Source organism: Macaca nemestrina, chromosome 13, assembly GCF_043159975.1.
Source record: "Macaca nemestrina isolate mMacNem1 chromosome 13, mMacNem.hap1, whole genome shotgun sequence".
Classification (NCBI taxonomy): Eukaryota; Metazoa; Chordata; class Mammalia; order Primates; family Cercopithecidae; genus Macaca; species Macaca nemestrina.
This window is the reverse complement of record NC_092137.1, coordinates 12,318,126-12,345,859: the sequence shown is the minus strand read 5'-3', so window position 1 is coordinate 12,345,859 and position 27,734 is coordinate 12,318,126. Positions and strand designations below refer to the sequence as shown.

Sequence of the window (27,734 nt, the reverse complement as noted above, 5' to 3'; positions counted from 1 at the left end):
CCATCACATTTTGGGGACTAGGATTTAACATATGAATTTGGGGGACACAAACATTCAGTGTATAGCATTCATTATTTAAAACAAGCAATAAAACTTGATGAAAAATGCCACACGTGGTGGCTCCCCATCGTAATCCCAGCACTTTGGGAGGCTGGAGCAGGCAGATGACTTGAAGTCAAGAGTTCAAGACCAGCCTGGCCAACATGGTGAAACCTCATCTCTACTAAAAAAAAAAAAAAAAAAAAAAAAATTAGCCAAGCATGGTGGTGGGCACCTGTAATCCCAGCTACTCGGGAGGCTGAGGTAGGAGAATCAGACAATTGTTTGAACCTGGGATGCGGAGGTTACAGTGAGCCAAAAATCGCACCACTGCATGATTGCCTGGGCAACAAAGTGAGATTCTGTCTCAAAAAATAAAAATAAAAAAATAATAAATTGTAAAAAAAACTCTGTTAAAAAAATTGGTTAAAAAATTGGAAATTATAATAATTTTAGATGAAGAGATAGAGATTGCAAGCCAGATGGAACAGTACAGTTGTTAAAAGAATGGCTGAGAAAATCTTGTCCTCGTTGTGCTTAACCACTTCTTCATCCTAAGCAGGAATCCTAATAGCTAACAAAGAGCTCTTGTAGAAGGGCTTAAAGGAAGTGATGACTTTGACAATGAGGCTTAAATTGTAAGATTCGCTATATATGTATACAAAATAGTAGTAGCATCGTGAGTTCTGAATTTTTCTGTTACAAATATTCTGGTTAAAAAATTAAAAGGCAGAAACATAATGACATTTCCTAGACCTGCACAGCTAGCAGCACACCTAGATTTAGTTTTGGAAATATAAAACATATTTCAAAAATGCATCCTGCGCTCCTGTTATCGACCCACCTGGCTCCCACTGCACTCAACCCTTTGCATCAATAGCGGCAAAACCCTGGATCACACAGGCAGCAATATTTTCTTCAGACACTGTTTTCTCTCTTTCTTTCTGATTTCCATACCACATGGAAGAAGTTGACTGATTTTGGAAACATAACGTATCAAGAAATAAGACATACAGTTAAAAAGATAACCCTGTTTCAGGAAAATCTTTGTTTTCATAAGACTGAGACTTAAAATGATGCCTCAGCCATTGTTGAAAGTAAATTCTCAGAAAATGTGACGCATTTAACAAAGTTGATCATGGGGAAAGCTGCAAAGCTATATCCAAGGGTTTGACTGCTATTTGCATTTTTAACTGACTCATTTTCAGGGAAAAAATGCATTTGTGGCCATAAAGTTTGCTTTTTCGGGATGCCCATTCTAGAACATTATCTTGTCTTTACAACTCTAGAGGTGAGAAATCAGTTTTTCTTAATTTCTTGGAATCTAGAAATAGTTTCTGAGTGAAGCAAAATGTTTTAACCCTGCCAATTTCAAATCTGGGTTCATTTTGACCTGTTGTGCTTTCAAGAGTCAGCAGTCAACATGCCAGATGGCTTCGGCTAATCTTATGTTGTTCCAAATATACTCATTTATGACTTCCATGGTATCTTGGGACTTAGCAATTTGCTTGTTTTCCCCTCCAGGTCTAGTCAGTATATGAAAGATCAACCAAGACGAAGTAAATTTAAATATTTTCCAAGTTGCATTTTATCCATGCAAGCAAATTCCAAAGCAGGTGTCCTGCAGTCTGGAAGCTAATTGGTGAAATGGAGAAACCCTGTCCCCAAAGAGGATAAAATTATATGCAGCCCTACTTAAGGGAGAACAAGACTAGGATAACTGAAATACCTAAAAGTTGAAAAAGTAATTTTGATACAGGCAAAGAGTTTAAATAATACAGTGATGCTGAAATTATTTTCCATTTTTTCATGGGTTAGCTATGGCATGAATACAAATTATTAGTCTTTTATCCAGTACACAGTAACAATAGTAGCAGAAATATTAAACCAATGTAAAGATGACAGGAAAAAAATCACCTAACTGATACAATTAAATAGTCACTTCAACTGACAGGGGAAACAATATTGACAGAATTTAGACTTGTAAAATGTTACCTAGAAGAATTGAACTTATGAGAAATAATAACCCCACATTAAAATGCACATAGCAAAATTTATAACATCATATTTTCTAGAAACCAAAACCAGCAATAAAAAAAAAAAAGATCCTTATTGTAAAAATTTACAGAGAAAATAATGGATCCGAGGGAAAATGAAAGTGGAAAATATTTGAAACAGCTTGAGTGACCTGTATAGAACACTGATTAAGAATTTAAATGACTTAATGGAATTTGTTCTGCGGATTTCTAAGTGGAAATTTAATGATTTTGTTGCAATGTTGGATAATTGTAGTCAAAATGTTTGTCTGTGAAACATCTCAGGCACTCAACAGCATATAGTGTATTCATCCCTAAGCCAAAGTGACAAGATCAGAAAAGGTGGTAGAAAGGAAATTTGTATTGATTTTTGAGATTTTTCCAATCACAGTCATCTCTCTACCGAATGAAATTTGCTCTTATTTTGGGATTTTCCCCTTTGTATACAAAATTTTCTGCTAAAATTCTCATTGTCATTCTGAATTCCTCCAATTCCCTCACACTCAATTAAATCGATAATTCTATCCACTACCCATCATCCCATTAAGCATTATCCTCTCCCTTTCTCTTTGGTATAATTGCTACTTTTTTAAAATAGAAATTTCATCATGCCATCATTTTACTCAAAAACATTTGGCTTCAGCTTCTTATTTTAAGAAATTAACTGGTACCAGACTAGCCTTCTTACTATTAAAAAAAAAAAAAAATTAACATAAAACAGTTTTGGCCAGGCACAGTGGCTCATGCCTGTAATCCCAGCACTTTGGGAGGCCAACGCAAGCAGATCACCTGAGGTGGGGAGCTCAAGACTAGCCTGGCCAACATGGTGAAACTCTGTCTCTACTAAAAATACAGAATTATCTGGGCATGGTGGCACACGCCTGTAATCCCAGCTACTCTACTCAGGAGGCTGAGGCAGGAGAATTGCTTGAACCTGGGAGGCGGAGGTTGCAGTAAGCTGGGATAGCACCACTGCACTCCAGCATGGGCAACAGAATGAGACTCCGTCTGGAATGAATGAATGAATGAGTGAACGAACGAACAGATAGTTTTGAGGTGACTGGTTTTAGGCATTGGTTAATAGGGAGTGCAAAAGCGTCATCCTTTAGAGCGGCACTCCCTAACCTTTTTGGCACCAGGGACTGGTTTTGTCGAAGACAATTTTTTCACAGAAGGGGTGGGTGAGGGGATGGTTCCAGGATGATTCAAGCACATTATATTTATTGTGCGCTTTATTTGTATTATTATTACATTGTAATACATAATGAAACAATTATTCAACTCACCATAATGTAGAATCAGTGCGAGCCCTGAGCTTGTTTTCCTGCAGCTAGACAGTTCCATCTGGGGGCAATGGGAGACAGTGACAGAACATCAGGCATTAGATTCTCATAAGGAGCAGGCAACCTAGATCCCTCGCATGTGCAGTTCACAATAGGGTTTGCATTGCTATGAGAATCTAATGCCACCATTGATCTGAAAGGAGGCAGAGCCAGCAATCAGAAGCGGCTGTAAATACAGATAAAGCTTCACTTGCTCACCCGCCACTCACTTCCTACTGCATGGTCCGGTTCGCAACACGCCATGGACTGGTGCTGGTTCATGATCTGGGCACCGGGGATGCCTGATTTAGAGAATAAAATACATGTGGGGCTGAGCCACGAAGTACCTACAATTCTAGTACTTCGGGAGGCCGAGGCAGGCCGATCATTTGAGTCCAGGAGCTGGAGATCAGACGGGGCCACATAGCAAAACCCCATCTCTACAAAAAATACAAAAATTATCCAGGCGTGGTGGTGTGCACTTGTAGTCCCAGCTACTTGGGAGGCTGAGGTGGAAGGATCACCTGAGCCTGGGGAGGGTGAGGCTGCAGTGAGCTGTGATTGCATCACTGCACTCCAGCTGGGGTGACAGAGTGAGACCCTATCTCAAAATAAAATAAAATAAAAACATGTGGTAGGCCCCACCTTCATCCAGCAATCTGTTCAGGGACAGTCTCCTAACTATAGCCCGGGGAGGCAGAGAGGAAGTAGAGAACATCATAGGCCTAATGAGCTTAGGAATCAGATCAGAGTTCAAAGCTGTGGAAATAAATGGAATGAAATTGCTGGGCAGGGTACCAGACAGGGAGCAACCTCTTAGAGGGGAGACCCCAGAAGAAAGTTCACAGTGTTTCCATATCACCTCAACAAGCCATCCTCATATGTGCCTCTGTGACTTTACAGATGTTACTCCCTAGAATGATGTGGTTCCAGCCTTTACCACTCCCCACCTTCAGAACTATCTCACATTCAAAGCACAGATTAAACAGTATTTCACTGAGGAATGAAAATACTCGATGGCTTTGGTGGCTTTAAGCAGCTTTGCTGTATACCCTCATACCATTTGCTCACACCATTTAGACATCCTGCTCCACACTCACACACATAAATACATACACATATGAATTCAAGAAAGGTTTGCTAAATCTTGAAATATTGATTGCGTAAAGTTCAGAACATTGTCACTTCGATTGCTGCAAAAATTAAACCATTTTAACAATGAATTCAACATACAAATGTGTAATTAGAGTTTACTTAAAATAAATTGCACATTCAAATATGTGCTTATTATAAAAACTTATTTAACATGACTTCACCTTCATGAAAGGTATGCAAAATCAGAAATGGTTATTTCAAATATTCTATGTTTTAATTCCAGTTTTGAAGCCTTTCTTTACACACACACACACACACACACACACACTCACAATCACCACCAGCAACAAACTTCATATTTTCCAAAAGCATTTCCAAAACTGCTGGACCATTTTTGTGTCTCTGGTGTCTTCTTCATAAGTTACTTAGATCACTATAAAGGAGTGTCCACTTCTTTTTTTTTTTTTTTTTTTTTTTTTGAGACAGAGTCTTGCTCTGTCACCAGGCTGGAGTGCAGTGGCGCGATCTCTGCTCACTGCAACCTCCACCTCCCAGGTTCAAGCAATTCCCCTACTTCAGCCTCCTGAGGACTGTCCACTTCTGTTGCTAATAGGATCCCACTCTCCAAGCCCAGTTTTCCATGATTCTGTATTGTATTTTCACTATTTTTCTATTGTAGTTCTCTATTGTTGATATAACAAATTAGCATATTCCTAGAGGCTTATAACAGCATAAATGTAATATCATCCAGTTCTGTAGGTCAGATGCCCAGATAGTGTTGGCCGGGTCTTTTGTTCACGTCTCACAAGGCTGAACTCAAGGTGTTAGCTGGCTAGGCTTTTATGTGGAGGCTCTGGGAGATGATTCACTTCCAGGTCTATTCAGACTGTTGGCAGAAATCAATCCTTCTGGCCATAGGGTTGAGGCCTCCTTTTATTTTTTTGCGGGCTGTCAGCTGGGAGCTGTTCTCAGCTCCTGCAGGCCTTCCTTATCTAGTTGCCCCCTCCATCTTCAAACCAACAACAGCAGATGGAGTCCTTCTCATGTTTGGAATCTCTCGGATTTCTCCTTCTGCCTTAACTTTTCTGCTGAGAGATTTTCCATTTTTAAGGGGTAGATGATGAGATTGAGCTCATCCCAGTAAGCCAGGGAAATCTCCTTATCTTAACGTCTGTGAATATTTTCTTATCTGTCAACTTCCTCCTTCCATGCAATGTAACATATTCCGTTCCAGGGAACAGGGCCTGGGCATTTCTTTGGGGAGTCATTCTGCCTGCCACAGATAATATTCACCACGTGTAGCCTTTATTATATTGTCGGAACAAAGCTTCCTGAGAATGGTACCCTTCCCTCTGCAAAATAACGATGGCAGGCTGGCCCTGCTGGATCCGGTGGTTTCCAACTGTACATTTTGCCTGTGGCATTGGAACACGATGGCAGGCTGGTCCTGCTGGATCTGGTGGTTTATAACTGTACATTTTGCTTGTGACATTGGAACATAACAAGGCATGAGGGTTTCTGTTTGAGGAAAGCATGAAAAAAAAAAATCAGCCTTCTATTTGAAAGGAAATGGGTATTTGAAGAAATGTTTGTGTATTATTGCTCTCCTGTCAATCGCATCGTATTTTGGCATGGTTAGTACGTTTAGCCTGATGCCTGCATGTATTTTTAGCAGTTGATATTAATCTCTGCTTCTCAGAAAAAGACATACTTAAGGGTGTGTTCTCAAGATTTGGATCCCTGGAATGTAATAGAAAAGGAATGGAGTTCATCAATTGATGATACAAATAACTGCACAAATAATTTTATTTTTCTTTTAACCAAGGCACTTAGGCATTACTGAGCATCCATCCATCTTGCAGGCACTGAGCCTGGCATAGGGTCCAGGGATGTACGTTCTCACATGAAACCTACATATCGATATTCCTCATGTTTCAAAAGCAAACCAACTTGACCTCTGGAGTTTTAAAAAATTTTTTCATGATTTAGAACCTTAAAGTAGGGACCCTTTAGGCACTCACAGTACCTGCAAGGTGGATGATATCGTCCCATGACACAATCAGAAACTGGAGGCGTCAAGCAATTTACCTCTGCTCATCTAGCCTGATGCAAGGTGGATGATACCTTCCCATTATACAGTCAGAAACCGGAGGCGTCAAGCAATTTACCTCTGCTCATCTAGCTTGAAATTCAATCTAACCTCGCTGACTCCAAAGGCAATTTTGTTTAACTAAATAATACTTGAAAATACAGACTGGCCCATTTTGAAGGCATGATACAATGTTAGGGAAAGCTTTTAGAGTATAATCCTGGACACCTTTATTTCTATTTCTTGTAAGTAATCAGGGGGTAACAGGAATGGGAATATATGTCTCCATCTTAATTTCTCTGGTTCTTTAAAAACCAGGTTTTTTCAAAGTAAATGCAAACATGTGGCTTACTGTCCATTTTCCCGCTGTGTCTATGGATTTTTTCCTTAGAACTGAAATGGTGTGGGAAAATGCCTGCTGTGTTCTAGTTGAAAGCAGCAAAACACAGCTGTTGTTCAGCCAGCATATGTACATATAATATTTAATTTTGTGTTGTTGATAAGTAGCATCTATTTATTTTTAAGCAAGTACAACTTTGGTACTATGTGCATATAACAGGTGTATGAGGTTTGAGTGAATTATTATATTCATTTCTATGAGGATAATTTTGGTTTTCTCTTTGCTGCATTTGAGCACATAGCCACTGGTTCTTATCTTCTCTCTGAAGAGGTCAAATGTAATTGAGATTACATGAACAAGGATCCTTTCCACTCTCTTCTCCTCTCTTTTGTCCTGTAAATTTAACTAACCACAAAGCCTGTAGATAAGGCCTCAGCATGTTCTCCTAGATGTTATGGAGCAGAACTGAGGTCCGTTTGGCCAGCACAGTGAGACCAGATATCCACACCAAGGTTTGCCGTGGGAAATAGCCAGGTGTTTATTTGCAGGGCACCAACCAAGGAGGACCAGGTGGCTCTCATGCTTAAGTCCTGACCTCCCCGATGGCTTGTAGGTGAGGGTGTTTAAGAGCCGGGGTAAAATTCAGGAAAGCAAAAGTTACTGGCAAAATTATAAATCTATGCATGATGTTTACACATTGGTTTTGGCCTAAAAAGATGGAGCATCTTAACGTGGGGGCCCATGGGTCATAGGAGAATTCCAACATTTTCTGATCTGCAGTTGTATAGGGAGGTGAAATTTTGTCTAAAGATTTGGAATCAGCAGAAAAGAATGCTAGTGAGGCTTGTGGGCCTGACCTCCTCCAGGCTCCTAAGGAAGTTAATTTAAAACAAAGTTAGAGTTCAGACCTCAGTTCCCCCTTATCTGAGGTCTATGAGGCAGCAGATTTGTTTGAGGGGGGAGTCCCATGACCCCCGTTTTGGATTCGATTGATTTGCTAGAGTGGCTCACAGAACTCAGGGAAACACACTAGAAAGGACATTACAAAGGAGACAGATGAAGACATGCATAGGGCGAGGTATAGGAAATGGTGTGTGGAGCTTTCATGCCCTCCCCAGGTGCCGCCCTCCAGGGAATTCCAGGTGTTCAGCCGTCCTGAAGCTCTCTGAACCCAATGCTCTTGGGTGTTCATGGAAGCTTCGTCACATCAGCATTCCTTCCTCCACAATATAGGGCAGGACCTTCTCTCCGGCTTCTGATAAACCACTCAGGGACATATGCTATTGTTAGCAGTGGAGCTTGGCACCAAAGTCACTTGGCACCAAAGTATGTTAGTGGCAGTGAATCCTATGGGTCTGTAGCAACCTCCATTCTTGCCTCCTAAGAAGAAAGAATTTGACTGAGGAACATAAGGCAGAGGGAGAGACTGAGGCAAGTTTTAGGGCAGGAGTGAAAGTTTAATTATAAAGCCTTAGAGCAGGAACAAAAGGAAGGAAAGTGTACTTGGAAGAGGCCCAGGCAGGTGACTTGAGACATCAAGTGCAGGGTTTGACTTTTGACTTGGGGTTTTATATGTTGGCATGCTGGGAACTTGTGTCCCTTCTCCCCTGATTCTTCTCTTGAAGTGAGCTACCCGCATGCACAGTGGACTGCCAGCACTTGGGAGGGGCCGCATGTGCAGTGTTTACTGGAGTTGTACACATGCTTCCTTGAGGCATTCTCCCCTTACCAATGTCCCTAGTGGGCATTCTTCCCTTACAGTGTCCCTAGAAGGTCATATATCAGTTAAATGCTGCCGTTGTGCCTCTTAGTGCTCACGCTCAAGCCCACTTACCCAGCTCCTGAGATCTTATCAGAAAGCTGATCACCAGCTTCAGGTTTTTCTGTCTATGGAGAGACTGCCTTTCCTTGGTGCTGCCTGTAACCAATTATTCTTTTAGAGGGAGAGCTTAATAACTTCCCGACCATCACCTAATGTTTGCCGGACATTCCTGGTGGGAGTCGGGGGAGCTCTCTCCCACCCTGCTCATGTCCGACCAGCTACTTACTGTAACATGTAGATGTTATCTTTAGTTTCCACAGGGGAATCAAATATCTCTGACTATAACTTCCTTGCTTATTGTTTTAAGCTACTATTACCTTCTTGCTTATCAAGCTATTTATAGGGAAAACTCTAACTTTTTCCTCCACTCTCACACCACCAAAACAACCATCGTCAACACAGAAGACTTCTGTGACCAAATGTGTGGGAGTTTTCCCCACTCACCAAGCAGCAGACACCAACTGGGTGTCCTCCAATTCAGTTTTCATACTCTCTACCTGGAGATAGTGTCAGGTCCCACAGGTTGGGCTCTCAGTCCCCAAGACTAACCCCCGACACAGAAACCGGTTGCAGTTGTGGGCCTCCAGAACTTGCTTCTCATCAACCGGCTTCAGGTTGAGGTTCCCACAACCCCGTCTTTGGATTCGATTGATTTGCTAGAGTGGCTCAAAGAACTCAGGGAAACACACTATAAAGGATATTACAAAGGTGACAGATGAAGACATGCATAGGGTGAGGTATAGGAAACGGGGTGTGGAACTTCCATGCCCTCCCCAGCTGCCACCCTCCAGGGACTTCCAGGTGTTCAACTGTATTGAAGTTCTCTGAACCCAATGCTCTTCAGTTTTTATGGAAGCTTCATCACATCAGCATTCCTTTCTGCAGAATATAGGGCGGGACCTTCTCTCCAGAGGGTCTTAAGACCCACAATTAGAAAGGTAGGGGATGATTAGAGTCCTGCCTTGTACAGGTGAAAGGAATGCAGGAGAAAACCAGAGAGATTCTGTTTCCTAAGGCCTAACAGCCAGCATTATAATAAAAGACTAACAATAGCCATGGGAGTTATGAGCCAGGAACCATGGACAAAACCCAACATATATCATAACTCCACAAGTTACTTATTTGTTTCTCAAGGCTAACTAGGCTTCTGAAATTATCCTTGAAGGAACTTAAGATTTTCCTTTACTTTCAAGCTTGGGGCAGTGGGGGAGGGGTGCACAAGCCCCTAAGAGGGGGTTCTTGCTCCGTCTGCGAGGTTCTTCCTTTCCATATTCACAGCTACTTCTGGAATCAGAGGTCAATGGGACTTGGATCTGAAGAACTATAAAGCCTGAGGCAGATTCCCCAGTTGATGTCCAGTCTGCATATTAGATCATCTTCCTATGGCAATGTTTTCACTGTCTCCTTTCTTCTCTAGAAATGTTCTGGCTCCACTTTCCCTCAGGTTACTCAACTTGATTTTCTAGGCTAGGTTCAGTACACTCTCTTCCTACTCAACTCCAGACTTCAACTCATGGTCACAAACCTGGGAAACTAACCAACACAACCTTGAACAAATACTTAACATCTTTGAGCCCCATAAAGTGAAGATGCTAAATATGACGACCTTATATTCTTGCTGAATCATTAGGATTCATCGTAGAAATCAGCAGCTAAGCTAAGACATAGATCCAATTGACAATCTGATCACCAGTAGTGCATCTGAATATATTGTTTTGGATGTTTTGTCTTTACTAACTTTTTTGAAAGTGGAAAATTTTAAATACATATACAAGTAGAGAGAATGGTGTAATTAATGTACTAACTCCACCACTTCCATTTTTTCTTTGATTATTTGAAAGTAAATACCAAGCCACATCACCTATAATAATTAAATGTGTGTAATTAAGATACAAGATCTCTTAAAAACATAACCACAATACTCTCATCACACCTAAAAATATTTACTTAATATTATCAATTATCCAATCTTGCCTAACTCTTGGGGTATTTTTATTGCTACATTGAATGGAAATCTGATTTGACAATAATGTGCCACCTGCACTGAGACTAGATCTATGCCACACCAGAAAACTCAGTTAATTCTTCCACTTAGAGTGTAAATATCAATGTTTTAGAGTCTGTAGTCTTTCAACATCCCACTGCTAAAAAAGCAAAGGCCCCAGAGTTTCAAAGAAGCTGTATGATTCCCAGAATAACCCATTTAAAGGGTTCCATGGCTATTTTTTGTTTGGTTTGTTGGTTCCTTTTTAAGAAACAAATATTATTAGAAGTTATAGAGCCAAGCCAAGACCAACAGAAACAAGGGATACTAATTGAAATAATTTCAGGAGGCCTACTTGGTGCTAAAATTCCGTGATTTTAATGGAGATAGAGATTATAGAAGAATAAAGCCAGTCCAAATTAGGGAAAAGAATGAATTAGAGGATGCTTTCTAAAACAAGTCATCAATTGGCTTTCCCAGGGGCTGAATCAAGCTGCAGACATGTCTTATTTGACTCAGTCACTTGATTCTTTCAATCATTCATACAGGAAATACTTCTTATGTTATAAGTTCTAATGATACAGCAGTGAATAAAATAAACCAAATGCCTGCCTCATGGAGCTTGCATTCTTATATAATTTGAATGTACAAGGTGGCTCATGAATGCCTTAGTGCTTTGCTTTCATTCTTCCTTTGTCTTTTAATTAAGAAGGTCTTTAGGGAAGGTATGCCTTCCCCACCTGGGCCATGGGCCACATGACCACATAAACCTTTCTTGTTTTTCACCCTGGCCACCATATATATGTGAGTGTGTGTATATATATAATATATGTGTGTGTATATATATACACACACACACATATACATATATATGCATTATATATACACACAGCATTTCAGTTTGTAGTACTCTGCTATAGAGTTATTTTGCCTTCAGATAGATAGAATAATAATACTATCAATTCATCATTAACAATTTTTTAGAACAACTTTTCTATGCAACATGTAATGACTGAACCTCTAATTTATGTAAGATACTAGGCCTGAAGCCAGTAATACAGAGAGTACTAAGTCCTGCCCCATGATATCCTGGAGCTCTGGATCTAATGGGGAGACAGACCCATAAATACAGCTCACTAATTGTGTTAGGCCGTTCTTGCATTGCTGTAAAGAAATACCTGAGGCTGGGTAATTGATAAAGTAAAGATGTTTAATTGGCCTACCGTTCTGAAGGCTGTACAGGAGGCATAAAGCCAGCATCTGCTCAGCTTCTAGGGAGGCCTCAGGGAGCTTCCAATCATGATAGAAGATGAAGCAGGAGCAGGAATATCACATGGTGAAAGAAGCAGCAAGAGAGAAAGAGTGCTGGGGAGGAGGTGCCACACACTTTTAAATGACCAGATCTCATGGAAACTCACTATCATAAAGATAGCACCAAGCCATGAGGAATCCACCCCCGTGATCCAAAGAAACACCTCCCACCAGGTTCCATCTCCAGCACTGAGGATTACAATTCACATGAGATTTGGGTGGGAACAAATCATAGCCAAACTATGTCACTTATGTCATGTGACAACCTCGGCATTAGAAGTACAGAAAGTAATGGGAGAAGGTGGAGGTTAATGTTTCCCAATACATGGAGGAAAAGGGTCAAGGCAACTTACAGAAAGTACACGTGTCCCCCAGGGCAGCACAAGAGATGGATATTATATTTATAGATTTATTATGAATAATTTAAAAGTGCACTTGATGAAAGTGAACTACCTTTCAGCAGACCTGTTTCCACAACTACATCATGTCCTCCCTTTTTCCATAAGATGGTGCAAACATAATTTCTAGATCTACTTTACTTCAGATAATTACAAATTTTAAATTAATAAGACCTAAACTTAAGATTTTTTTTCTTCAGGTCATTAATGCTCACTGGTATCCAATGACTATTTCTTCAAAAGGATAAGGAGCATTGCAAATACTGTAGTATCATATGTATGCTGATAACCTTTATTTAGAGCCAAAGTACAATTTCTCCTCCTAAAGATGCTTTGGCTTTACTGTTTAGCAAATATAAAAGGATCTTCGGCCAGTCATGGTGGCTCATGCCTGTAATCCCAGCACCTTGGAAGGCCGAGGCGGTCAGATCACGAGGTCAAGAGGTGGAGACCCTCCTGGCCAACATGGTGAAACCCAGTCTCTACCAAAAATACAAAATTTAGCTGGGCATGGTAGCACATGCCTATAGTCCCAGCTACTCAGAAGGCTAAGGCAGGAGAATCGCTTGAACCTGGGAGGCAGAGGTTGCAGTGAGCCGAGATCACACCACTTCACTCCTGCCTGGCGACAGAGCAAGACTGTCTCAAAAAAGAAAAAAAAAGGGAGGGGGAATTCTCACAGTAGAATGAATATCACAAAATATTAGAGCTGAATAGATTCCTGAAGGGATAAGTTCAGTCTCCTACTTCCAGATGAGACAATTCTTAAAGCATCCAGGAGAGCTGTAGATGTTTGAGGACATTCCAGTACATCAGTCTCAACATCATCCTCCCTTGTGGCCTCTGCAGGGTTTAATCAGAGTTGATGATGAGATTCATCCTCCCCTTACTGACCACACACACTGGCTCCAATGCAACAACATTCATTCCTCTTCCACCCTCTCTAGAGAAAACAATATTGGACAGTATCTGTATTAGTCCATTCTCAAATTGTTATAAAGAACTACCTGAGATTGGGTAATTTATAAAGAAAGGAGGTTTAATTGGCTCACAGTTCTGTAGGTTATACAGGAAACATGACTGGAGAGGCTTCAGGAAACTTACAACCATGTCAGAAGGGGAAAAGGAAGCAGGCACGTCCTACATGGCTGGAGGAGGAAGAAGAGAACAAAGGGGAAGATGCTACACACTTTTACACAACCAGATTTTATAAGAACTCACTCACTATCGTGAGAACAGCAAGGGGGACGTTCATCCCCATGATCAAATCACCTCCCACCAGGCTCCTCCTCCAACAGTAGGAATTACAATTCGATGTGAGATTTGAGTGGAGACATGGAGCCAAACCATATCAGTATCCTCCCCAAGGAACACCTTACATGTTTGAAACCAGTTGTTTCCTATGGCCTTATCATGGAAAACATCTAAATGTAACTACGAACTTGAGTCTTAAACATTCCAGTTAGCTGGCTTTCAGTCCTTTTGCCTCTTGGACCATTATTCACCATGTGATCCCTACTCCCTAAGGGTTAGCAGAAATCCTCCCTTTTTCACCCTTGTCACCTTTCCATGGATCTGCTGCAACACCTAAGCATTCTGTTTTGAAACAGGAATTTGGTCCTTTTATTCTAATAATTGCTTGATGAATATTTGAACAACCTAGATATAAACTCACACTAACTAGGAAGTTAGACAATTTGACAGGGAGAAACATTTGTTCATCCTTTTTAGATAGATAATGCTGTTTGCTCAAAATGGCTGCAAAGAAGTACGTCCATTTACTGGGAAACTCAAGCCTCCATCCATCGACCCGATGAATCTCCAGTTTCTATGGTTCCACTCCTGCCATATCAGATACCCAACTCTTCCTCCCTAGCTTTACTCTCACTCACCTAGGCTGCACTTTCCTTGCCTTGCACCTGCACAGTTGCCACCAAAGATCCCGCCTCTGCTTCATTCTCTCCACTGAAACTGGAGCAATCTGTCGGAAATCCAAATCTGACTATGCCATTCCCCCGTTTAAAATTAGTCCATTGTTCCATATGCAAACTTCTCAGCACCGCACGTGGGATTCTTCAAGATGTGGCCTATTTCCATTTCGGGTTCACCTCCCAACACCTCTGTGATTTAAACCCCAGAGAAGCCAACCTACTTAGGTCCTCCAAACCCACGCTGGGATTTACACATCCCTCCCTTTCCACACCCTCCGCAGGACCCCTCCATGCCTTTCTTCTCTCCACCTTCCTTGGGGTTTGGCCAGCCCTCTCCAACACAGGAAAACAGTAGAAGGTCATATTCTTTCACATTCTCACACTACAAAGCAAGATCCCCATCCTTCAGCCCCATGCACCCCCAGGTTCCCATTAACTCCCCTACTTCATGTGAGATGAGAAACAAGTGCTTCAAGTTTTTCTGCTCAGCTGCATTTCCAGCCCCCACGCTTTTCCCTTATGCAAGCAATACACTACCCAGATAACAGAATAAAAGAACAACACAGAGGATAAGTTGCAACCGTTAAAAGATCTGATAACGTTCAATGTTCACAAACTCAGATCCACCATCTCTCCATCCCATGCAGTGTGGCTTTCTGCAATCCTGGCATCCTCATTGTAGTTCTGGCCAGCCTCTCCCTCTGCAATTCTGGCCTGACCCTCTGTAATTCTGATGGGACTCTTGCTCTGAGATCCTGGCCTCTCTCTCTCTGTGATCCTGGGCTGACTGTCTGTGATCCTTGTCAGCCTTCATATCACAGGGAGCAAGCTGCTTTGTCTCTCATGAAAGTTCTCGTGCCCAACTCTCATGTGATCTCAAAGAGGAAAGAGCTTTGTCTTCTCTGGTCCAACATTGCCCCCCACCACCCTAATTTCTTATCCCCAATTCCAGCAGGACTGACAATGGAAATATCTACTTTCTCTTTGGGGGAAGCCCCATTATCACCCACAAGAATGTGGTCCTGAATTATAGTCCAAAAAGGAAAATAAAATTTCATCAGAGCAAAACGTTTGAACTCCAGTACATTTGTGGTTACTTAGTCTTGAATACTGTGACCAGGACATCAACTGTGCAGCAGGAAAAACTCTGATTCTGTCCTTCTACATGGTCTCCAGCTAGAAGTAAATGGAAAGCAGCCATGCATGCTTTGCCTTTAGCCATATGGCTCCTGGTACTCAGGCTCCGATAAGCAAACGCATGAACAAAAACATGCAGAGGCTTACTCTCCCCAAGAGCAAATCAAAATTGACCTGAATTCTGATGCATACATTGAGGAGCTAGGTTTACAGTTTGCAAATTCTTTGTGTTTTTAGGGAACTGTATTCTCTGCAAACTTCATTGCAACTTTTGGAATATTTATTTTCCCTGTGTTAGGATTCAAGATGATTTTAGTTTTCCCAAGAATAATAGGCGGCGTTTGCTTTACAACTGTAGAACAGACAGATTCATCGTGCTCAGGAGAAAATCTTCTCTCCCCCCAATAAAGCTGTGAGCACTCTGGCCTTTGGACATTCTCCAGCCCCTCCTCCTGCTGCTCTCTGCTTTGCTATCCTCCCACTTCAGCACCAAGGGCCTCCTTCCCATTGTTGAAGAACGCTAAGAAGCTAAAGTGATTCTCAGCACTAGAGCTTCACACACACTATTCCATCTGCCTGGAAAACGGTCTCTCTCCATCCCACCCATTCATTCCCAAGTCTCCCAAACTCCTCCTGTCCTTCAAGCACCTCCAGGTGACCTTCTGAGGACTCCTCTCCAGCATCCCCAAGCAATGTTAGGACCACCTCTGGCCTCTGCAATGTTTACATCAGAGCTGATAACAGGATCGGCCTTCCTACTTAATAACTGCACACACTGGCTCTGATGTAAGACCATTCACTCCTCTTCCATCCTCCCTAGAGAGAGAAAATTGAACAGCATCCTCCCCCAGGAATTCTTTACATATTTGAAACCAGTTGTTTTCCTTGCACCATTCTTACATATGTCTGCGTTTCTTTATAACACAGGCAACGCTTGTCTTTCCAAACAGATTCCTGAGCTCCAGGGCTGCAGGAGCCACATTCTTCTCCTTTGCCTATCTTCAGTGCCTGGCCAACTTCGCTTAATTAATATCTTTGAATGAAACAAAGAATTAATTTGGCCCCGATTTAAATTCTGAATTCTTTGGTAGATTAAACACACACACACACACGCACACACAGATTTGTAAGCTACGAAATGGCAGGTTTTACCTTCTTCTAACTGTACATATATTAAGTACACGTGAGGATTCTTTTCAGCCACAGAGCATTCTGTTACACTTAATTCACAGATGTAGTCTCCCTCTCAGTCTCCAGCCAAAAGGGACACAGATATTTCAATAAGTATTTCTGTCATTTCGGCTGCCTGCCTCTCTCCCCAGCAACCCACACACTCCCCCTACTCTACAGTCGAATCTCACCTGCGTTTGACCTCCTCCATGAAACCCCCTGTTCCATTCAACCACATGTGTCCCCATCCTGGCTTGGACTTAAATTCCATAAACATTGTCTTTAAGGATATTGTCACACTCCACCATGCATTATCATCATCTAGATAATTATTTTTTCCTACTCATCAGCTTGTGAAGTTCTACTATGACACTTGAGACTGTGGGCAATGGGTAGCTTAAAAGAGGCATGATGTCATGAAAAGACAACAGATCTGGAGTAGGACCAACTTCACTTCGTCTGAAACAGACTCACGGTGCGACCTTAAAAAATGCTGTGAGCCTGCGCAGAGCTAGACTTCTTTACCCATAAATTCAGACTTTTCTGATCTACCTCATAGGACTGTGAAGGTTAAATGCAACATTAGTTGCCATGTGCAGGGTCACCATGAGCTCAAACATGGCTCTCCTGCTATTCTTGTTAACATTGGCAGGCAGAAAGGGAAGGTCAGGAAGATTGCTTCCTTTTTCCTGTTACTGGATGATAGTCATCTATGACTTGACTTTTGCAAAGATTTCTCTACTTTGAAGATAAAGAAATTGTGTCCCCACACCACGATTTCCATTTTCAAAAACTTAAATTGTGGCTCAATTAGAATGTGATCATCACTACTTATACTCAAAAATTTATCGCTGCTACTAGTATAAAATAATAATTCCTCAAATTTGAACAGCAGGCCACATCACAGTCTGCTGTTTATGGGAAACTTGACTCTATCCACCATTTAAGTAAGTGGTGCTTGAAACAATCTGCTAAGGACAGGGGTTCCTGTGATTTTTGCCTGAGACTCTCTTTCCATAATTCAGTCGGTAGGCCTAGGCCACTGAAAAAGCTACCAATGTTTGTTTGGAGATGACAAAAGATTGATTAACAACTTATGATTACAACTTCTGTATCCTAATCGGAAATTCTCTGTTTTTTTTTTTTTCTTGCAATAAATTTTCTAATCTGAACATACTGAAAATTTGCCTTTATATTTCCCGGATGGAAATAATGCACAATGCTTATGCTTCTTTGTGTAACCATTAGACCTTTCTTGTCCTTTCCACTATGCACCAAAAAGCTATTTCTGGGATCCTTTACTCATGCTTCTCTGTTCTCTCTGCTTGGAATTCCATTCTGGGTTCAATATAAATATGTCTTTGACATGAAGATATACCTAATCTTTGCCTTGGCCATTTTAAATAGTTCTAAACCAATAGAATTAAAAATAAATTAATAAAAGAAATTATTCTATCATCAGATATATGTATATCCAGTCTCACAAAATTGTATGTGTGTCTTACAATATTTAGTCCCTGTTTTATTAAAAATTTTTGTGGACCCAGCTTGCCTTCCTCATATCACTAAAATAATATATATTGAGTACCCACTATTCCCGCAAAATACTTACCAAGCACCTTCTGAGAGGTCTTTTAGTAGATATCCAGTAAATATTTTTAAGTGAATGAATGTTTAGCTACACTATCCAATAAGGTAGCCACTAGCCACACTTAGCTACTCAAATTTAAATTAATTGACATCATATACAACAAAAAAATTCATCTTGTACCCCCATTTCAAGTGCTCAGTAGTGACAAGTGGCTAGCGACTACAGTATCAGAAAGCGTTGTTATGGGACACTTCATCACAGCAGAAAGCTCTACTGGGCAGTTCTGAATTCAATACATGAATGAATAAATGTCTGAAAGAATGAATGAACAATCCATCAGGAGCCTCCCAAGCCACCCCCACTGCACCCTCTCTGACTTCAAGGATGGATTAAACTACATAATATTAACACTTCACCTAATTTGGAGATCAACTTCCACTTAGGGAAGTGTCACAGCTTGGATTATTTAAAAGGAGCTCAGGAAAGCAGTGAGCACATTCTGCAGGCGTGGCTGCTGCTATTCCACAGACCCATCAGCCACATTATGACAGGAGTGCTTTCCAGCTCCAATTTGTCTAATTCTCATCTGTTATATTAACAAAGAACGCCTGGCCAGAACATGTTACTCAGCTCCACAAAGAGCTATTTCCGTCTTCTCTCTTCTTCCAGAACTGCAAAGATTGATTTTAGGAAGATAATCATTTTTGTGTATTTCTGCACACAGGCTGGCTGCAGCTGTTCCCAAATGCAACATCAATACATGTTTTATGAGTCAGTTTTTTGTGGGGGTTTTTTGTTGGTTTTTTTTTTTTTTTTTTTTTTTTTGGTAATGTGTGAAGCTAATCATCTTGAGTACGACACAAAAAGCATTTGCCTTGAAATCTCAAGCGCTGTGTCCCATCACTCAATCTTGCTGTGAGCACAGATTTCCTTGAAATGTTTCTCATTGGGACCGAATGTGTTGAATCTCAATTTTGTATTTCAGCTCCATTCTACGATACAGCAGGGTGAGAACGTGAGTAGCCTTCACAGTCGGGCTTCTGTCTTAGCCTGAGCCATTGAGACAACAAAACCTAAGACTTTATTTGGGATGTGCAAACCCAGGATAGAGAGGAAGAAGCGAAGTAAAGGCAAAGAAATCTGGGATGCCAGGTGCAGTGATGCATTGCCTTGTTGCTCCTTCCCCACAAGCCTTCAAGTTACAACAGGCAGCCCTAGGCCTGTCCAGGAAAATGACAACGAATATCTCTGTCTTGGGGTAGCACATTGGAGAAAGGCAGGAGAATAGCCCAGCTAGCTCCTTCCTATTTCTTGTTTCCATTGATCCATTTGCCACTTGGAGAGTTAACACCCTCCGAATTCCAGGTTGCACTGGACCCCTGAGCAGTAGCTCATGATACTTCTGGTAGTGGATGAAGCACTGCATGCACAGTTGACCCTGCACACTGTGCCTCATCCACTACTGGAAGAAGACAGGCATCTCCCTGAAGATGGGCTTGGTGTGCAGGGCTTGTGAGACAGGCAGGCTGGGGACTTCCAGCTGTCTCATGGACCATCAGAGGTTGTTGATAAGCAGGTCTGGGAGGCGAGCTGTGCTTTAGAAGAAAGGAGACAGTCAGATAGTGAAGGGAACCCAAAGGGGCACAGGATTTCTTCATCCAGTACAGCTTCTCTGCTCGCATGCTTACAGGATTCTTCAGTCGTAGGAATTGTTATTTTTAAAAGGAAAACTATGTTCCTCTCCAGGCTATTGAAAGTATGCTATCCTGATAGAAAAGGACTTACAGGTAAGCAAATCGTAGTCCTCAAATGTTGCATATATAAAAATTATTATTAAATAATTGGCGTATGAGAGACTTGAGATGAGATGTTAAATGCCTTGCTTACTAAAAGTAAGTGCCCCCTCCAGCCAACCAGGAAAAGGGGCTCAAATGTTCTAATGCTTCTGTTGCCTCTGTGTACAACAAATAAATCGTGTTTATGCAGTGACTAGTGAAGGAAATGAGCACGAGCAGTAGCACCAGAGCCTGAAAGGTGTTACTGGGGTTGCTCCTAAGGAGTCTGAGAGCCTCCCAGGAGCTGGGTTCCACTGAAACCTGGAGGTGCTTCATGCAGTATGCTGAGAACTCTAGATCGTCTTCAGGTGATGAGGCCCAGGGACTGTGGGGAGAGGAAATAATGGAGAATCTCACGTTCTAGAACCTGGGGTCAGGTGCCTCAGAGCCTCAAATAACTCTGAGGGTGAGGAAGATGAAGTTCAGTGTGTGCAGGGAAAAGAGGTCTGCATTCAGATGGGGGAAGTGTAGGAGCATTGTGCATTGTGGGGACAGCACCAGGGGACCCCAAAAACTAGGGGCTTCAGTAATCTGAGGACAATTTAATGAAGGGCCAATGGTATCCGTCATGTCAAAGTGGTAAGAGGAGCACTAAGATTGTTTGACAGAACATGGATGTGATCACATTTGTTTTGTCATTCTAGTTGCTGTGTAGAACATGGAACTGGAGAGGATTTTCTAGAAGGAAAGAAACAAGTTTACAGGGAGTTGCTATGAATCAAGTGAGGAGTCATGAGGGTCTTCACATTTGAGAAGCTCAGCTTACTCATCTGTAAAATCATATTAACATGTGCCTCAGAGTGAAGTTAAAAAATTAATTATTCAACGTCTTTACAGTTCCCAATCCATAGTAGTTTTGTTGACCAGACTTCAGTTGGTGCCCATGATGTGCTCCTCCTGGAATCATGTTGCTGTAGCACTCACACACTTGACTGTGGGTGGGACGTTCTACTTGCTTCTAACCAATGGAATACAGCGAAAGGAACAGATTTCACTTCCTTTGCAATGTTGTATAATACTGTAATGACTATCACACCAAAAAACTCTCTTTCCTCTTGGTTTTGAGAAAACAAGCTGTCATATTGTGCACTGCCCTATAGACAGTTACATGGCAAAAAAAATTGAGGACAACCGGAAAGAAACTGAGGCCCTCAGTTCAGCAACCTGCAAGGATTTTAATGCTATCAGTAACCATCCAAGCCTATAAGTGGATCCTTCCCCAGTTGAGCCTCGGATGAGTACTCAGTTCTTGCTGACACCTAGTTTGCAACCTTAAAAAGGGCCCAACTAACCCATGCCCAGACTCCCACAGAAACTCTTGAGATAATAAATGTCTGTGGCTTCCAGCTTCCAGGTTTGTGGTAATACTGTCACATAGCACATAGCAGTAGATAGCAGTTTCCCCACAAACTTAGTTCCCTCACTTTGCACTACCTACCCTGTCACAGCACTGAAATGCTAAGTGTGAGCAATACTACTAAAACCATTCATTTCCTGCCTCTCTCTTTAAATATACTGATATGGTTTGGCTGTGTCCCCGCCCAAATCTCATCTCGAATTGTAGCTCCCACAATTCCCATGTGTCCTGGGAAGAACCCAGTGGGAGGTAATCAAATCCTGGGGGCGGGTCTTTTCTATGCTGTTCTTGGGATAATAAATAAGCCTCATGACATCTGATGTTCTAATAAAGTGAACTTCCCCTGTACAAGTTCTCTCTTTCCTGCCACCATGTAAGATGTGACTTGCTCCTCCTTCCCTCCACCATGATTGTGAGGCCTCCCCAACCATGTGGAACTGTGAATCCATTAAACCTCTTTTCTTTATAATTCACCCAGTCTTGGGTATGTCTTTATCAGCAGCATGAAAATGGACTAATACACCTACCTATAGAAGATCTTTAACTTTAAGCTTCCTAAGAATTTTAAAAGGTGGGGGGAAAATTAGGGGAAGGGGGTAAAAAAAACACTAAATTTCATTTATACAACAAACTGCATAGTAGGCACTGTTCTACCCCTCAGTTATACTCAATGACAAGCACCAGTATCCACTGCCTAGGCTGTGAGTAACTACTGAAGTACATCTGCTCTCCGTGTCTAGGTTTCACCTCATTTTTACTAGTGACCTTTGTCTCCAGCATTTTTGCTTTGGCAACTTCTCAGCCTCACTGACGTCCCAGTTCTTTTCTCAGGGCTGAAACACAAACCGCTTCCATTGCTCAGTTATATTTTTACTGCTATGCTGCAAGCACACAAAAATTGTTCAAGGAAGCTGGACTTCCTTGTGCATTCTCATCCAAATGCCTTCTGCTTGACTACTGTGTGTGTGTGTGTTGGGGGTAGGTAGGAGGGACATTACTGTCCTCCTTTTACCCTTGGCGAGAAGATAGGGTTCTGTCTGAATGACTTGCTTCTAGTACTGGATTTAATTTTTTTCCCTTATATCTCAATTTCAAATATCTCCTGAACTATAAAGGCTAGAAATAAATGCTCTTTTTCTGGCAACATCTCCCAGCTGGGAATAAGAAACCATTTCATGCTCACTAGACACAGTTTGTGCCTATGCTTTTTATATTCAAGATGGGGTGCTATTTTCTAGGTTGCCGATTGTTTTCATTTTATACAACACAACCATTTAATTAGCTATAGTTTATCATGTCTACTTGGGAATGGAATAAGAATCAGAATTTCAAGTGAAGACTACAGCTGCCACCCTGGGAAAGATGAAGTATATCATAGTTACAATTAATCAAGGGTCTCACAAAGTGCTGGGCATTTAGCAGGTCGTATTGCATTTGACTCTTACTGAACTCTACAAGATGGTTTCTGCAATAATCCCATTTTACAAATAAAGAGGATATTTAGGCTTTTGTGAGCCTCCGCTGTAAAGGTAGAGCTGCTTCAAGCTGGCTTCAAATATCAAGCTCTTGCTCTGCAGAAAGAGGTGACTTGGACTCTCAAAGAGACACTGAGCCCCAGACAACCTGCATTCTCAATATGTTCTAGAGTTGTTTATGTTATTCTTTCTTCCAATCCAAATGTACCACTTTCTCCTCATGCTGTTTAACTATCTAATCATACAAAAATGTTATGAAAATTGATGGCTGTGTTTTTGCTTCAAGATATTTTAAAATCATCATGAAAATTGTTTTTTGGTAAATCTTTCTATGTTTATATGCAGGACTACACAAATGAAGGTGATAACTCATTTTCAGAATTAGTACGAGCAACTCCTCTCACATGCCTCTACTGCCTGCTCTTTTCTTTATTCTTAGCCTTTCTTTGAGAAATTTAGATCAATTTAAACTCATAAAAGATAAAAATCAGTAATAAAAATGTTTACTACCTATAAATGTCTATATTGGAATTAGTTCACTAAATGTTAATGAAATGGTACAACATTCTATTTCACAGAATATTTCAAATTTTTCATTAATGTCTTGTCTGACAAGATCCCTTCTGCCATTTTCAATTTGTATTTTAAAGCAAAAACCACGCATGTCCTGAAGTCACTGGCTCATTTGATGAGAACAACAGAGTGTAATTTGCAAACAAGTGGAGACCTTGATGAATGGGCTAGCTGAATGTCATGAGACCTCTCGACCACTGCAATTTCTGTCCAATGGTTCCTAGGAGTCACATAGAGTGCGGAGGGTAGGTCAATCCATGTCACTGTGACAGACAGGAGTGCCGATTGCCAATGCTTTTGAGTGCAAAAGAACAATGATGCATTCTCATTTTCTTGTGAAGGAGATCATGGGTGAGTGTATGTTGTGGCATGGAAACTGTGTCCACCAAACAATTCAATCTTGCTCCATCTGGGAAATTCCCTTTATTAAAGCCAGTAGAATTAAAACACGTTCTATATAAAAGTTGCTTCAACCCCACTTAGGAACACCACAGAGCAGTAAGTGGCAGTGGAACTAGCTACCTTGCTCTGGAATAGAAGATTGCACACATCCCTGAATACCTGTCCCTAGCCAAGGTAGCAACATGGTTCTCAGGTACCTGTGATGGCTCCAGCCTGCATGATGTTGGAGAAGATATATTTATGGGACAAGATGCCAAAGATCACCTACCCATGACTATGCTTGTTTCCTCATTGAAGAAATTACAGCATGGAGAGGATGATTTCCAAGGTTGTACAGCCAGTTAAAGGCACAGTCAGATACAGGAAAAGCAGATCCCTGTTCTTGAGACTTGAATTGAAATACCCCAGATCTGGAAGAAAAGATTAAAGTAAGCTTTCAGCACTAATTCAAAGGTGGCCATATTTTGCCTATTATACATAATGTAGCAGTGAACATAAGAGTGCAGATATCATACAAATATTTAAGATCCTGATTTCACATCTGTTAGCTATATACCCAGAAGTGGGATTTCTGGAATATATGGTAATTCTATTTTTATTTTTAAAGAACCTCCATGCTGTTTTCCATAATGGCTGAACCATTTTATATTTCCACCAACAGTGAACAAGTTTTCCAATTTCTCCATATCCTTGCCAACTGTCCTAGTCTGTTTTGTGCTCCTATAACAGAATATCTCAGGCTGAGTAATTAATAAAGAACAGAAATTTATGTCTCACAGTTCTGGAGGCTGGAAAGTCCAAGATCAGGTGCCAGCCTCTTGTGAGGGCCTTCTTTCTGCATCATCTTATAGTGGAAGGGCAAAGAGGTGGTGACAGAGAGAGAAAGAGGGGCCTGAGCTCATCCTTTTATAAGGAACCCACTCTCATGATAATGGCATTCAACATCTCTTAAAGGCCCCATCTCCCAACACCTTCACAATAGGTATCACGTTTTCAACACATGTACTTTGAGGGACACATTTAAACCATAGCACCATCTTTTGGGTTTTTTTGTTTGTTTTTTGTTTTTTGGTTGTTTTTAGAATAGCCACCCTAACAGGTGTGAGATGCTATCTCATGATTTTGATTTGCATTTCCCTGATGATTAGTGATGTCCAACTATGGATAATGAACAATGAAAATGTGATGTATACATACAATGGAATATTATTCAGCTTTGAAAAAGAAGGGAATCTTGTCATATTTAACAACATAGATGAACCTGGAAGACATCATGCCAAGTAAAATAAGCCAGTCACAGAAAGGCAAATACCATATAATTTTGACAGATATGAGGCATCCAAAACAGTCAAACTCACAGAAGCAGAGAGTAGTAGGGATTTGGGGGGAAATGAGGAGTTGCTGTTCAATGGATATAAAGTTTCATTTATACAAGATAACTAAGTTCTAGAGATCTGCTATTAATATTGTGCCTATAGTTAATAATACTATATTGTACACTTAAAAATGTGTTGAGAGTAAATCTCAAGTTAAGTGTTCTTACAAAAAAAAAAAGACTCTGGTTATCAAGACAGACATTAGTTTGTGCTAGAAACTTGTAATCCCTCTTCTGGTTGGAAAAAAATGGAAACATATATTAATGATTTACGCAGGAGGAGGGCAGGGGGCAGTTGGTAACATATTGTCCCTTTAGCTGTGTCAGAATTCCTGCAGAGCCCAAAGGGCTCACTTGATGTGGGTTGCTCTTTGCATTCTTGCTGGCAGAGCTGTCACTGCGCTCTGAGAGGCTGGAGGGTTGAGTGGAGGTGATGCCTAACTGCAGAAACCTGCTCTAAGGAAACACAGTAACATCTCCCATGCCCTCTTCAACTTCAAGGATAATAACCATGAACCTCAGGGCAAATCCCCTGTATGGGTCCTTGCAGTGCCTCAGAGGAACCACTGCTGAGCACTAAGTGGAGTTAAGTGGGGAAGGGAAGGAAATGGAAGCTTTCCTGCGGTTTGCCAGTCACTCGGTTATATATATTCCTTTATGGGAAATGGCTCTAAACATGGAAAGGATGCCAAGGTTTGATGCCTGACATCATTTCCTGTTTTCTACCAGTTTTTGTTTTGCCTTGCTTTAAATCAGTCTGGATTTTGTTTTTCACTGTGCTTTGTCTTTCTTAGCCAACCAGGCAAGCTCAGTAATTAAAAGGCAGTAACAACTTGCAGATTCTTAAGCACTTTCACTGGCAGTATTTTGTGTGATTTTTATGACAATCATGTGAAGTATGTATTTTGTCCACAGTCAGATAAGGAAACAACAGCAGCTCAAAGATAAGAAGGTGAATGCGGCAGCGTACATTAATAGACTGTATTTGTTAACATAGTATTGAGGATTTTTAACATAAGCAGTTGATCACAATTTTCTGTTTTTGGTTTGGTGCTGAAATTACATTGGCTCACAAAATAAGTTAGGGAACTTCTGTTTTTCTACTCTCAAATCAGTTGCTTTAGCACGGGCGTCACCTATTCCCTGAAGAATTCATAAAAGTCACCTGAAAACCAGGGAAGCCTGGCATCACTTGCTAAGGAAACCTTTGATTGCATAATTATGGTAACCTAATTTGATTACCCAATTTAATTAACAGTTATGAATTTACTCAGTTTTCTTCTCTTTTAAAAATAAACATATGCTTTTTTCCAGAAAAGTATCAGTTTTATTTAAGTTTTCAAATTTATTGGGATAAGGTTGTTCAGAATATTCTCCTATGGATTTGAATCTTTACTGTGTTAAGGAAATATGTTTCTATTCCTACTCATTTTATTAATGCTTTTTGCTGTTTTGTTTCAAAACTCATTTGATCCTGGTAATAATCTCGCTATGTAGGTAAGTGACTGTTCTGAACTTAATCCCAGGCCTTAGAAGAATGTTTTCTAACTCCATGAAAGCAGAAATCATAGCTGCTTTGTTTCATACTCTAACCTCAGTGCCCAGCAAAATGCCTGGCACGTAGTGGGCACACAATCAATTCCTTAAATTAAATTGGACTGAAGTATTTCAAAAAGCGAGTTTCGAAGCAGATATTAGAAGAATTGGTTAGCAGAGAGGAACTTGAAGAATTTTTAAGGAAATGGTGCGTAAATAGCTTTAGAAAAAAGATGGAAAGACAAAATGAGCAAAACTGATGAAGGTATAAATCCAGAAATTCATCTGATTTGTCCCATATCAAATTCTAGGCTTAGCTTCCATTAGAAATTACATTACTTCAATATAGTGAGCAAGGGAAACAGTAAGAAGTTAACACCAGGAGCACAATGAAAGATTATGACGATATTTTCTTAAGTTCAAAACAAAGTACCCTATTGTACTGTACTGTACACAGTGGCATCGTACACAACAGCATTGTGACTGTAACTGAATAATTATGTCCATTTGTATCTAATGAGACAAAATGAACAAACCTTGCCTTTTCCTTTTTTGAAAACATTTCAGAAATATTCTTGAAGCTCTAGATTCCATTGCTGTCCCTCAGTGCTCAGGCTGGTTAAACATGATTCCAGTTGTCTTTGTTTTTCAGCCATTATTGTTTAGTTTTATTTATTTTGTCAGTGGTGAGTGGCTAGTGTGGCTGCTACCTTTTTTTTTTTTTTTTTTTTGAGACAGAATCTTGCGCTGTCGCCCAGGTTGGAGTGCAGTGGTGTGATCTCAGCTCACTGCAAGCTCCGCCTCCCAGGTTCACGCCATTGTCCTGCCTCAGCCTCCCAAGTAGCTGGGACTACAGGCGCCCACCACCACGCCCGGCTAATTTTTTGTATCTTTAGTAGAGACGGGGTTTCACTGT

At 41.0% G+C, this 27,734-nt stretch overlaps 1 long non-coding RNA gene across 1 annotated transcript in view; it reads right to left on the bottom strand.

The window, feature by feature from the left end:
* Window positions 1-466: 466 nt before the first annotated feature.
* The window catches only part of LOC139358015 (uncharacterized), a 112,708-nt gene continuing 85,440 nt past the window's right edge, over window positions 467-27,734 (bottom strand). Inside the window, exons 2-3 of the long non-coding RNA XR_011612214.1 lie at window positions 24,176-24,317; window positions 467-3,419 (exon numbers count right to left, since the gene is read on the bottom strand). This is a non-coding gene — a long non-coding RNA (uncharacterized lncRNA). The remainder of the gene's footprint in view (window positions 3,420-24,175; window positions 24,318-27,734) is intronic.